This window comes from Brachionichthys hirsutus, chromosome 10 (assembly GCF_040956055.1).
Source record: "Brachionichthys hirsutus isolate HB-005 chromosome 10, CSIRO-AGI_Bhir_v1, whole genome shotgun sequence".
In the NCBI taxonomy this organism is placed as follows: Eukaryota; Metazoa; Chordata; class Actinopteri; order Lophiiformes; family Brachionichthyidae; genus Brachionichthys; species Brachionichthys hirsutus.
The window spans coordinates 10,261,371-10,270,518 of NC_090906.1; the positions used below are offsets into that span (position 1 = coordinate 10,261,371).

The window sequence follows — 9,148 nt, forward strand, 5'->3', positions numbered from 1 at the left end:
AAAGAGGAAATGTTTTGCCTAATTTAAAAGGTTGTTTAAAACTGTAAACTGCAAGACACTCAAAAAGACGAAAGAAAAGAAAGAAAGAAAAAACGCACACACATTAGCAGGAGAAGAAAGAAGGGGATTTGAGAGAAAGAAAGAATGTTAGCTTCGTACATGAATCCGATCATGTTCCAAAATGTACACTTAATGAAATAATGCTCGGTTCCAGTATTTTCCATCAAAATATTACTTTCTGGACTGTGCTGAAGTCTAGTTTTTATTTTATTTTTAAGAATATAACGTCACTGCCATTGTGATCCACAAGATGGCTTCAGAGACCAATGCAGCCCGTAACCTTGGTGGAGTTCACTAGACTCTCTATCATTTCATGATGAGAGAGAGAGAGAGTTTGGCAGTTGACCTTGACATATTTTCGAGCCAGCGGAATCAACTATGTCAATTATTAAATATGAATAAATGGATTTTTGTTTGTTTGCAGTACATCCTGCTCATACTAGAACTCATTTGTATTTCATTTATTTCATTACCATTACCTTTATTCATTTTCATTTTCATGAAAAGCACACAAAAACATTGCTTTAAATACTCGTATAAATTCTAAACTTGAGTTTTTGAACATCAATCAAAAGTAAAACTGTGAATCGGTAGCAAATAATTCTCACACATCTCATTGGCAGTTTCATCAGATATAATTTACAGCATTCAGTCTCAAAAGGCTTTGAATAGTGATGTTTTATAATTGTATGTGAAAGCAAAAAGGGATATATAACAATTACGTAATTATGTAGAATGAAGTGATATTAATCCTCTTCATTTAGAAAATAATATTTTAATAACATGATTGTCCTTCTATAGAGGATTCTACCTCTAGGATATTGCGTTTTGCATAGCTTAATTCCTGCAAATGAGTATTTCTTTATTAATTAATAATATTATTATTATTACTATTATTATTCTATTACTATAATAAATAATATATAAAAAAATATGAATAATATAATGACAACACAAATAATATTGCTATTATTATTAATTCATTATTTTTTCTGTTGTTTTTCTAACTTATTATGCACTGATTTATCTGCTTTATCTACATGATATTATACTATATATATATACATATATAGTGCACATATACGTGTGTGTGTGTGTGTGTGTCTCTTACTGATTCCACAAATGTCACAAAGAATCAAATCACCAAATCATTGCATATTTAGTGGTGAGATAACAACATAGGTTTCAAGAGGCTAGTGAGTAAGGCTTCATGAACTTGTCTGTCTGTTCATCCAGCAGTCATTCAGTGCTCCTAATCTGTGGGAGGGAGTGGTTTACCAAGTCCTCTCACCAGACTAGGTATTTTATGCAGCTCATTCAAAGCAGCCTGAGCATTTTTCATTGGAGCAGACTGCTTGTTCTTGGTTCTGTTGCTCTGATTGTCAGACACAGGACTCGAGTCTCTGCTCCTTGATTTAGACAGCTCAGACTGAGCTTGAACCGTCAGCCAGTCTGTGAGCAGGCTTTGTCTCGAGATGACAGAGCTGGGGATCAGATAGGGGTTGAATCGCAGCCAAGGTGAAGGGCTGCAGTAACAGTGGTTCCTGGCCAACGTGGAGGATGAGGTACAAAAGGGGAGAGCTGGAGCAACTGGTCCTGCTGCTCCCATGCAGCGGTAAGGATAGGCAAACAGTCCTCCGAGAGGTGTCAGTGATATTCCCTGTACAAAATAGAATAGAATAGTTAATATACACTGATACTGGACTGTGGATGTTTTTTGGGTTTTTTTTCAATCACAACCTTGTTAAATTTAATATTTTGTTTACTGGTTATTATGTAAACCCACCAGGGGTACGGAACAAGTTAGCCTCCAGGCCTCAACAATGCACTTTTAGTAAAAGGTCTTTTGCTGGCTGAAGCCTACCTGAGATGTAACTGTGTTATGGGACAGGTGGAACATTACGGTAGATGGTGAGGCGGCGCTTTGAGAAGAGAGGCCTCCATTGTCTTGATTGTTTACTCCATGTAAAGAGGAAACAAGATGTCCCGTACCCCTGGTGGGAAAAGCCTCCGGATTACTTGAACGCTGTCCAGGATGAAACAACAAAGGTTTTCCAAGTTTAAGAAATGACTGCCTGTGGGTGTTATTGAGAAATCAAAAGTCTGAAAGTGACTATGGCCGACGGGCAAGTTCTGCGTTTGAGACATCACAGGACTGGCCCCCCATCTTCGATTTCACTCATTTTTGAAAGATCTCTCTACAAAGAGCTCATGGCTTCAGACTTTCTGAGGATTGGTGCATTTTTTGCTGTGTCCTGATTGTCATTGCTTTTACAAACAGCAGATTTGCTCCGTGGTATCACCTCGCTTCTTTGGCTCCAAGTAGACCTATGGTGGGTCCTGGAAGCACCGGGTTCACCAGCAGCAGTGTCCTGATCGGTTTCTGAATCACTTCCTGTATTATTTTCATCTGCAGGGAAAATAATTACATTAGAAAAGACTAAAATAGTAGTGCATGTGAATTTCCTAATGAAATGAGTTATATGTTTACAATCATGGATGGATGATTGAAAGACATGAATATAGCAAGTCTTAGAGAAACTCCGTCATATTGCTATAAACGTTATTACAGGCATTTATAGTATAAAAGCTGCTTAGTGTCCAGTTATACATGATGAATCACACCTTGACAGGTAGAGGTGGACATCAGAGGGCTGCTCCCCACCTCCCGAGGAGAACTAAATGGATCACTCGTACTGGGTCTCTCACATGAGTCATCAGAATCAGCACAGTCCTGATCTGCGCTGCCTTGGTTCTCGTACAGCAGTGAAATGTTTAGCTGCTTATTCCTGAGGATCACAAACAGACATATACTTATATGCAGATGGGGCCTTTGAAAATATGATGAACTCTCATGGAGAAGATAACTGTACCTTTTCTCTCGCTTCTCATTTCCAGATTTTCTGAATCCTTTGGCAAATGGATTGTTGTCAATTTTTAGCTGCGTAATCTTATGGCGAAATATGAGAAGTTAGTAACTCGGTCATTGCAAAAAATACAGACCCTCATGTGTAGTTGCCAGGTGAATGCATGCAATCATGCACAGGTAAGATCTGAATTGTGTGCCTGCATGGTGCAGAAAGTAGGAAAGTAGCAAGGATCACCTTTTCATTCTGATACGCAGTAACAGCGATGAACTCTGTCTCGGGGAAAACATAAGTGCGGAAGGTGCTGTATGGAAGCTTCATTATGTCATTGGCTCTCACAATATGAAATCTGGGTTGGTATTTATGCATGGAGTTCAAAATTGTCTGAAAAATGAAAGAAAAGAAGTGAGACATTTATATAAAATATGAAACACAGAACAATTAAAAATAATTCAAATGGAATTATTGCTGCTTACAAATCCATGCTTGTCTGAAATATTATTGGTGAGTTTGAGTTTATGGAAAGCAACAGGCTTGCTCATCCACTGCCCTCCTTTGGAAGGGCTGTCCGGGTGGATGTACATGCGCTTTGGCATCTCCGGGTCAGCCTTCCCAGCCGCCATCCAGGACGAGTTGTGAAACTTGTAGCGGCAGTCATCAACAGCGACGATGTCCATCAGCAGGATGTACTTCGCGGTCTCATCCAGTCCGTCGACGCGCACTTTGAACGGCGGAAACATCCTCCTATAGAGAATGAACGAAAACGCACCCATAAAGGTTTATTTCAGAGTTTGTTCACATGTTGATTGAAAGGTTTAAACTTCTAATCTAAAAGGGATTGTAATATTTTTAAGTAATTTAGGGGAAAATAGAAATATTTTAACTGGATTAGGGCACCGATCTATATGGATTATAAAAAGCATTTATAGCATATACAAATTACAAATACATGTAAATGGCCTACCAATTTCCTTATTTGAGTTCAATTTAAATAATGAATAAATAAACATTAGTGGTTGTTGTACCTGCAGTAAAATTACACATTCAGTTGTTATTTTTAGCGTTTTTTTCTAGCCCACAATACAGCTAAAAATATAATAATTAAAAAAATAATAATTACAAATTAAAATGGTTAGATTTAAACGTTTGATGCACTTAAGGAATAATGAGACCGCAGTTTACGCACCGTCCTGATTTTGTAATAACCATCTCGGTACTCCTTTCGTGAAATTCACTCCATAAATCCTGTGCGTTCAACGTGACTTTCGGGTCATCGTCCAACCTTTCCTCCGAATCCAGGTTCTTTATGGGCCTCGGATAGGGAGACCGATGCTGGAGTCTGAGAGTTGCGCGCAACCCTGGGTCAGCTGGAGCCCCCTCCACCAGAGAGGACTCGGGCAGGGAGGTGACATCTGGGCTGGTCGGCGCAGGGGAAAACGAGGGCTGAGATGCAGCCAAGATGACTGACAGGGGCAAAGCACCTGGCCGGTGAGCGTGGAAAGGATGATAAGCCATGACAAGCAGCGGGATCTTTCATCAGAACAGCTCGACCGGTTACTGCAGAGTCTGAGCCCGACTGCTGTTCAAGGCGCACGACGGTCTACATCCAAATTGCAACAGCCTTTGGAGGATTTCCAAGTTGGCCAATAGATGGAATGCAAGAATCCTCAGGTGTCCATGTCCCAGGTTATTAATAATTAGCCCTGTGTAGATCCACCAGACTGGAAAGCGCACTTTGGAACCACGCGCAAGACTTGTAATACATTTTGCAGCGACCCTGCAGCAGAGGATGCAGAGGGACGGTCGTGGACACAATCACATGTTTAATCCTATCCTGCAAAGTCCCTCACGATCCAAGCCTGTGTTCTTCAGGCCTGCTGGGCGGGGTTTGAGCCCCCCCCCTCCAGAAGGAGATGACCGCATTTGGACGATTCATCGTGGGTTGGACAGCGTGCATGTGCGCACCATAGAGAAGGAGCGCGCATCGTAAATGAATAATAAAAGCAGTTTTCAGCTATTTTAAAACGTTTAAATGATTACCCCCCCCCCCCCAAAAATAAATAAATAATAATAATCAGGAATCACATGTTGTTTTTAATTAATTAATTAATGTATTTATTTTTGGAAATGTTAACCGGCTTATACATTGTATTTGATAAAATAAAAGTAAAAATATTTTCAGCAAACTCAGCTTGCTCATTGTGTGTGAAGCGTCAATGACGCAAAGGCATTATTATTATTAGTTATCAGTAAGTGATGGTTACCGTCCCTTTTCTCTTTCAAATGACGAGCATAGGTTTTATGAGGAGAAACTTTTGACGCATGTCGCGACGCGTCCCTGCTCCTCCACACTCGCTCAGCTCTCTGTCCTCCCGAGCGCATCGAAGGGTTTTTGATGAAGTGGGAATGTATGAAACTCTTAATTAAGGCAGACTTGGCGCCGGTTAGCTGGCGTCCCACGAAGAGCCGGGAGCTCTCTCCTGTCACTTCACATTTAGGCAACTCTCGAAATCCTCAGGCTGCCTGCTCCAGTTTTACTTTGTGCAGCCAACAGTCCATTGGGTTATCTTTAAAGCAAGATGTTACGAACGCGCAAACCTCGAACCCAAAAGGGTCTAAATGTACGTATTTACATGATTGAGGAATAATTTTAAATTGATTGTTAATTCACCGTAAAATCAAGAAGTGTCTAATTTTTCAGTGGAATTTTTAATTCAAAAATGAAAGCACTTTTTTTGGGGGGGGGGGGGGGGTGGTGCATTTATATCTCGTTACAAAGTATATTAAACAGCGCGATTTATGGTATTTAATCTTATTTTCTGTTGTATTTTTAAATGGGGAGGTGTTTTTTTTGGGTGGATTAAATAGTTTGCTTTACAAAAACCATTCAAACATATTCAAAAGGGCCATCTTAATCAATGGGGTTTTTTATTTTTATTTTTTCCCCTTTATTTTCCTGTTGAACAGAAGTAGTTTTGCCTGTCTTCAGAATTATTTTAATTAGGATTTCTAACCCATCCAAATCCTCTTTCTTCAGTAACACATTTTACTGAGCTGTTGTATTAACTGGCAGAAGTTAGTGCAAAGCCTTTCATGTCGAAATAGCTGAGTAAGGCAACTGGTTTTAAAATGTTCGCACAACATGTCAAATATCACAATACTTTCATTAAAAGTAGTCACACACCTACACACACACGCACACATACACACAAATGGAGAGACAGAATTTCTGATAATAATTAACAGACATTATCTGTCATAGGACACTCATCATAGAAAAAAATAGATAAGGAATGAAGACATGAAAAAAGAGCCGTCGTTTATCTCTTTGTTATGAAAAGCCAAACTGCAATAAGTACAAGGTGAAGTGTAGTGCTGCCTGACAAGTTACAAGGCAGCCAAGGCTCCGGATAGGAAGTGATCTCACAGGTCAGACACATGATGAATGAGCCCATGTAGTCTAGGGCAATATGTTTTAATCAAAGCCAAAGAAGCCATAAGTTCAAATCAAGAGAAGAAGGGTAGGACGACATCATGCTGCATTCCTTTTGGTATAGCTTCACTGAAATGGTGTGTGTGGGGTTGCCTGTCCAACACAGGCATGCACTGACAACACTAGAGAAAGAGTTTAGGGTTGAAGAGGGGGAGTGTATGTGGTCTGCCTTTTCTCAATCAGCACTTTTGTGAGGGATGGTGTTACCATCCCTCTCTGGGGCAGCTCCAGCTGATGGCTTGAGAGAAGCACCAGAAACAGGAAAGAGGCCATCAATCTGAATGATGGTGCATGGATTTCACCTCTCTGGTCACAGTCCACACCTGGGACAAATTCAGAAGAATGTTAGGCCACTGAGCGGTCCTGGCGAGTCATCCAAAGGGCAAGCTAGTAAAGTAGCAGTAGTTAGTAAAATCTAATTTGGATTTGCTTGATGACCTTTGAGAGCGAGCCTTGCCGGAAGCAACTCTCTAATATGTACTGTTAGAGTGTAATTTTGTGTCATTTTGGTTGGGGGTGTGCCGCAGGATTTTGTAAATGTAAAAAATGTGCTGCGGCTCAAAAAAGGTTGGGAAACACTGCTCTAATAAACCCTTTGTGATACAGGCGACTGTCAGGGTGATGAAAACAGCAAAGCAAATCAACATGGAGCTGAAAGGATAATATTGGCCTCAGAAATGTCAGGAGACGAGACACATGACTGTAAATAAATGTCAATTTGCTGCGTCTGCGCTAAATAACTGCAGTCACCTGTTCATCACTTTAAAACAATTGCACTATAACAATTCGTGGATGACCCGTTGTTCCCTGTGGACACCGAGGAACGTCAGGGTGACGTCTGAGGAATGCAATCCCAGACTGGAAAGACATCTCATTTGAATGGCCACCATGTCACAGGACAGGTTTAACTAATGTTCTGATATGAAGGTGATGCATCACTGCTGATTGAAAGTGGGAATAATAATTTCCATGCTTAGCCTGTTGACATGTGCCATTGGCCAGTAAACACAAGGCACGACTGAGGCTACTTTGAATGTTAATTCGTTTTGCAAGTATATGGCCATAAATTAAGGTATGGACAATTAAGTTCCCTTGATACAAGCGGAACGCAGTTTGAGTTTGGCGTCTGGGCCCCCGACTGATTAAACATCTGGAAATGACTATTCTCTTGATGCAAAGTACCACTTCATCTTTAGATGTATACATTCCCAGCGTTGGAAGCTGTTGAAGTTCATTCTAAAGAGCTGCTTCAAGTGCACGCTCTGCTAGATGCAAGTCAATAAAGCTTGTAAATGCTCAGTGCAATACTGGCTAGATGTTCAACGGGATTTGAAAAAAGCAATGTTTGCCTCACTTGGATGAAAATATGTTTGCTTTCTAAACAGTTAAACATTTGCCCGGAGACTTCTTGTTCTAGTTCTGCACCGTTGAACTATAATTCTACAAATTAATGTATCTATGTGCACACCACTTACACAAGAGAGTGAATACATGAATTGTAATTGTAACAAAATGAAAAGAGTGAGCTATGAGGTGTGATGGTGCCGACTCTTACCTGATCAGTATAGTGAACATTGTGGAGGTGCTTTGTGAACTGTGAAGGTCCACATAATGCTGATCAACATATTGGGTGTCGATCTCATGACTTACCGCAACAAATCCGTCCATTCAGCTGCTATCAGCTAACATACATGATCAGAAACATTCTGCTTCATCACAAGAAAAATCCGAGTCTGGAACAGAAGCTAATCATTTACGAGGGTAAAACAGTTCAGTTAATTGCTTTAATGGTGACAATGATTTGATCACAATCCTTCCTGCCATATTTGAGTTAAAGCAAAGGGACAAAAAGAGGGAGCACGTGATTTCTCATCAACGGGAGAGTGTGTTTCTCCGCATAGCTTTTACTCTCAACTCCAAGAGCAGCAAAGGATAAGCCATTAAAGGCCTGTTGAAACATTACAGATATTGTCAGAAGGAGACGGGAGACCTGGACAGGAACAAGTTGGATGGGCTCCATCAAAGGCTTGTGACACTCACAGTTGTCACCGCTTCAGTCCACGAAGGTGCAAGACGAACATCAGTCTAATTTAATATTCAAACTTTCAAGGGATGCTCTTAGGAGAGCTACAAGGTTGGAAGCTGCTGTAGCCGTAAGCTAATGCACTTCTGTGACATGCATGTTACACAGAGATGGAGTTGAAGTAGAACCCAAGGATGTAAATTAGATATAGCATTAAAACAGATGCAGACACAGATCCACCATCTGCCTGTGGGGGAGGTTGGGCCTCCATGGATCAGACTTTTCAAGTGATGCTTGATTGATTTAGATCTGGAGGGTTTGGGTTGCAGTTCATCTTCTGCCATGTTGATCCGTAGCAGGGTTTAGGTGGGTGCTATAAGTTAAGGGAACGGATGTATGGACTGGACCAGATTGAAACAATTGTATTTACCGATTTGTCAGTGCGAGCTTGGACACTTTTCCCATTGAATCAGTCTTGTGCATGAAGGATTTATGTTGGTGTTGATGTAAAAATTAAGTGCTAGCATTGCAAGCCAGTGCATTTCATTCCTGAGTCCCCGCTAGGCCACTAACATGATGTTGATTTGTGGAAAAATACCAGGGAGAGGAGGAGGAGGGAGCGATGACGGACACTGCCGCTCCACTGGCTGATAAACAGTGACAGACTGTCTGCAGTAAGTGGGGAGTGTTGCATGCAAGGCAGGT

General features: G+C 40.9%; 1 pseudogene; it reads right to left on the bottom strand.

Moving 5' to 3' along the window:
• Positions 1–1,312: 1,312 nt before the first annotated feature.
• On the bottom strand, positions 1,313–4,442 carry LOC137900304 (T-box transcription factor TBX3-like; annotated as a pseudogene).
• Positions 4,443–9,148: the final 4,706 nt, after the last annotated feature.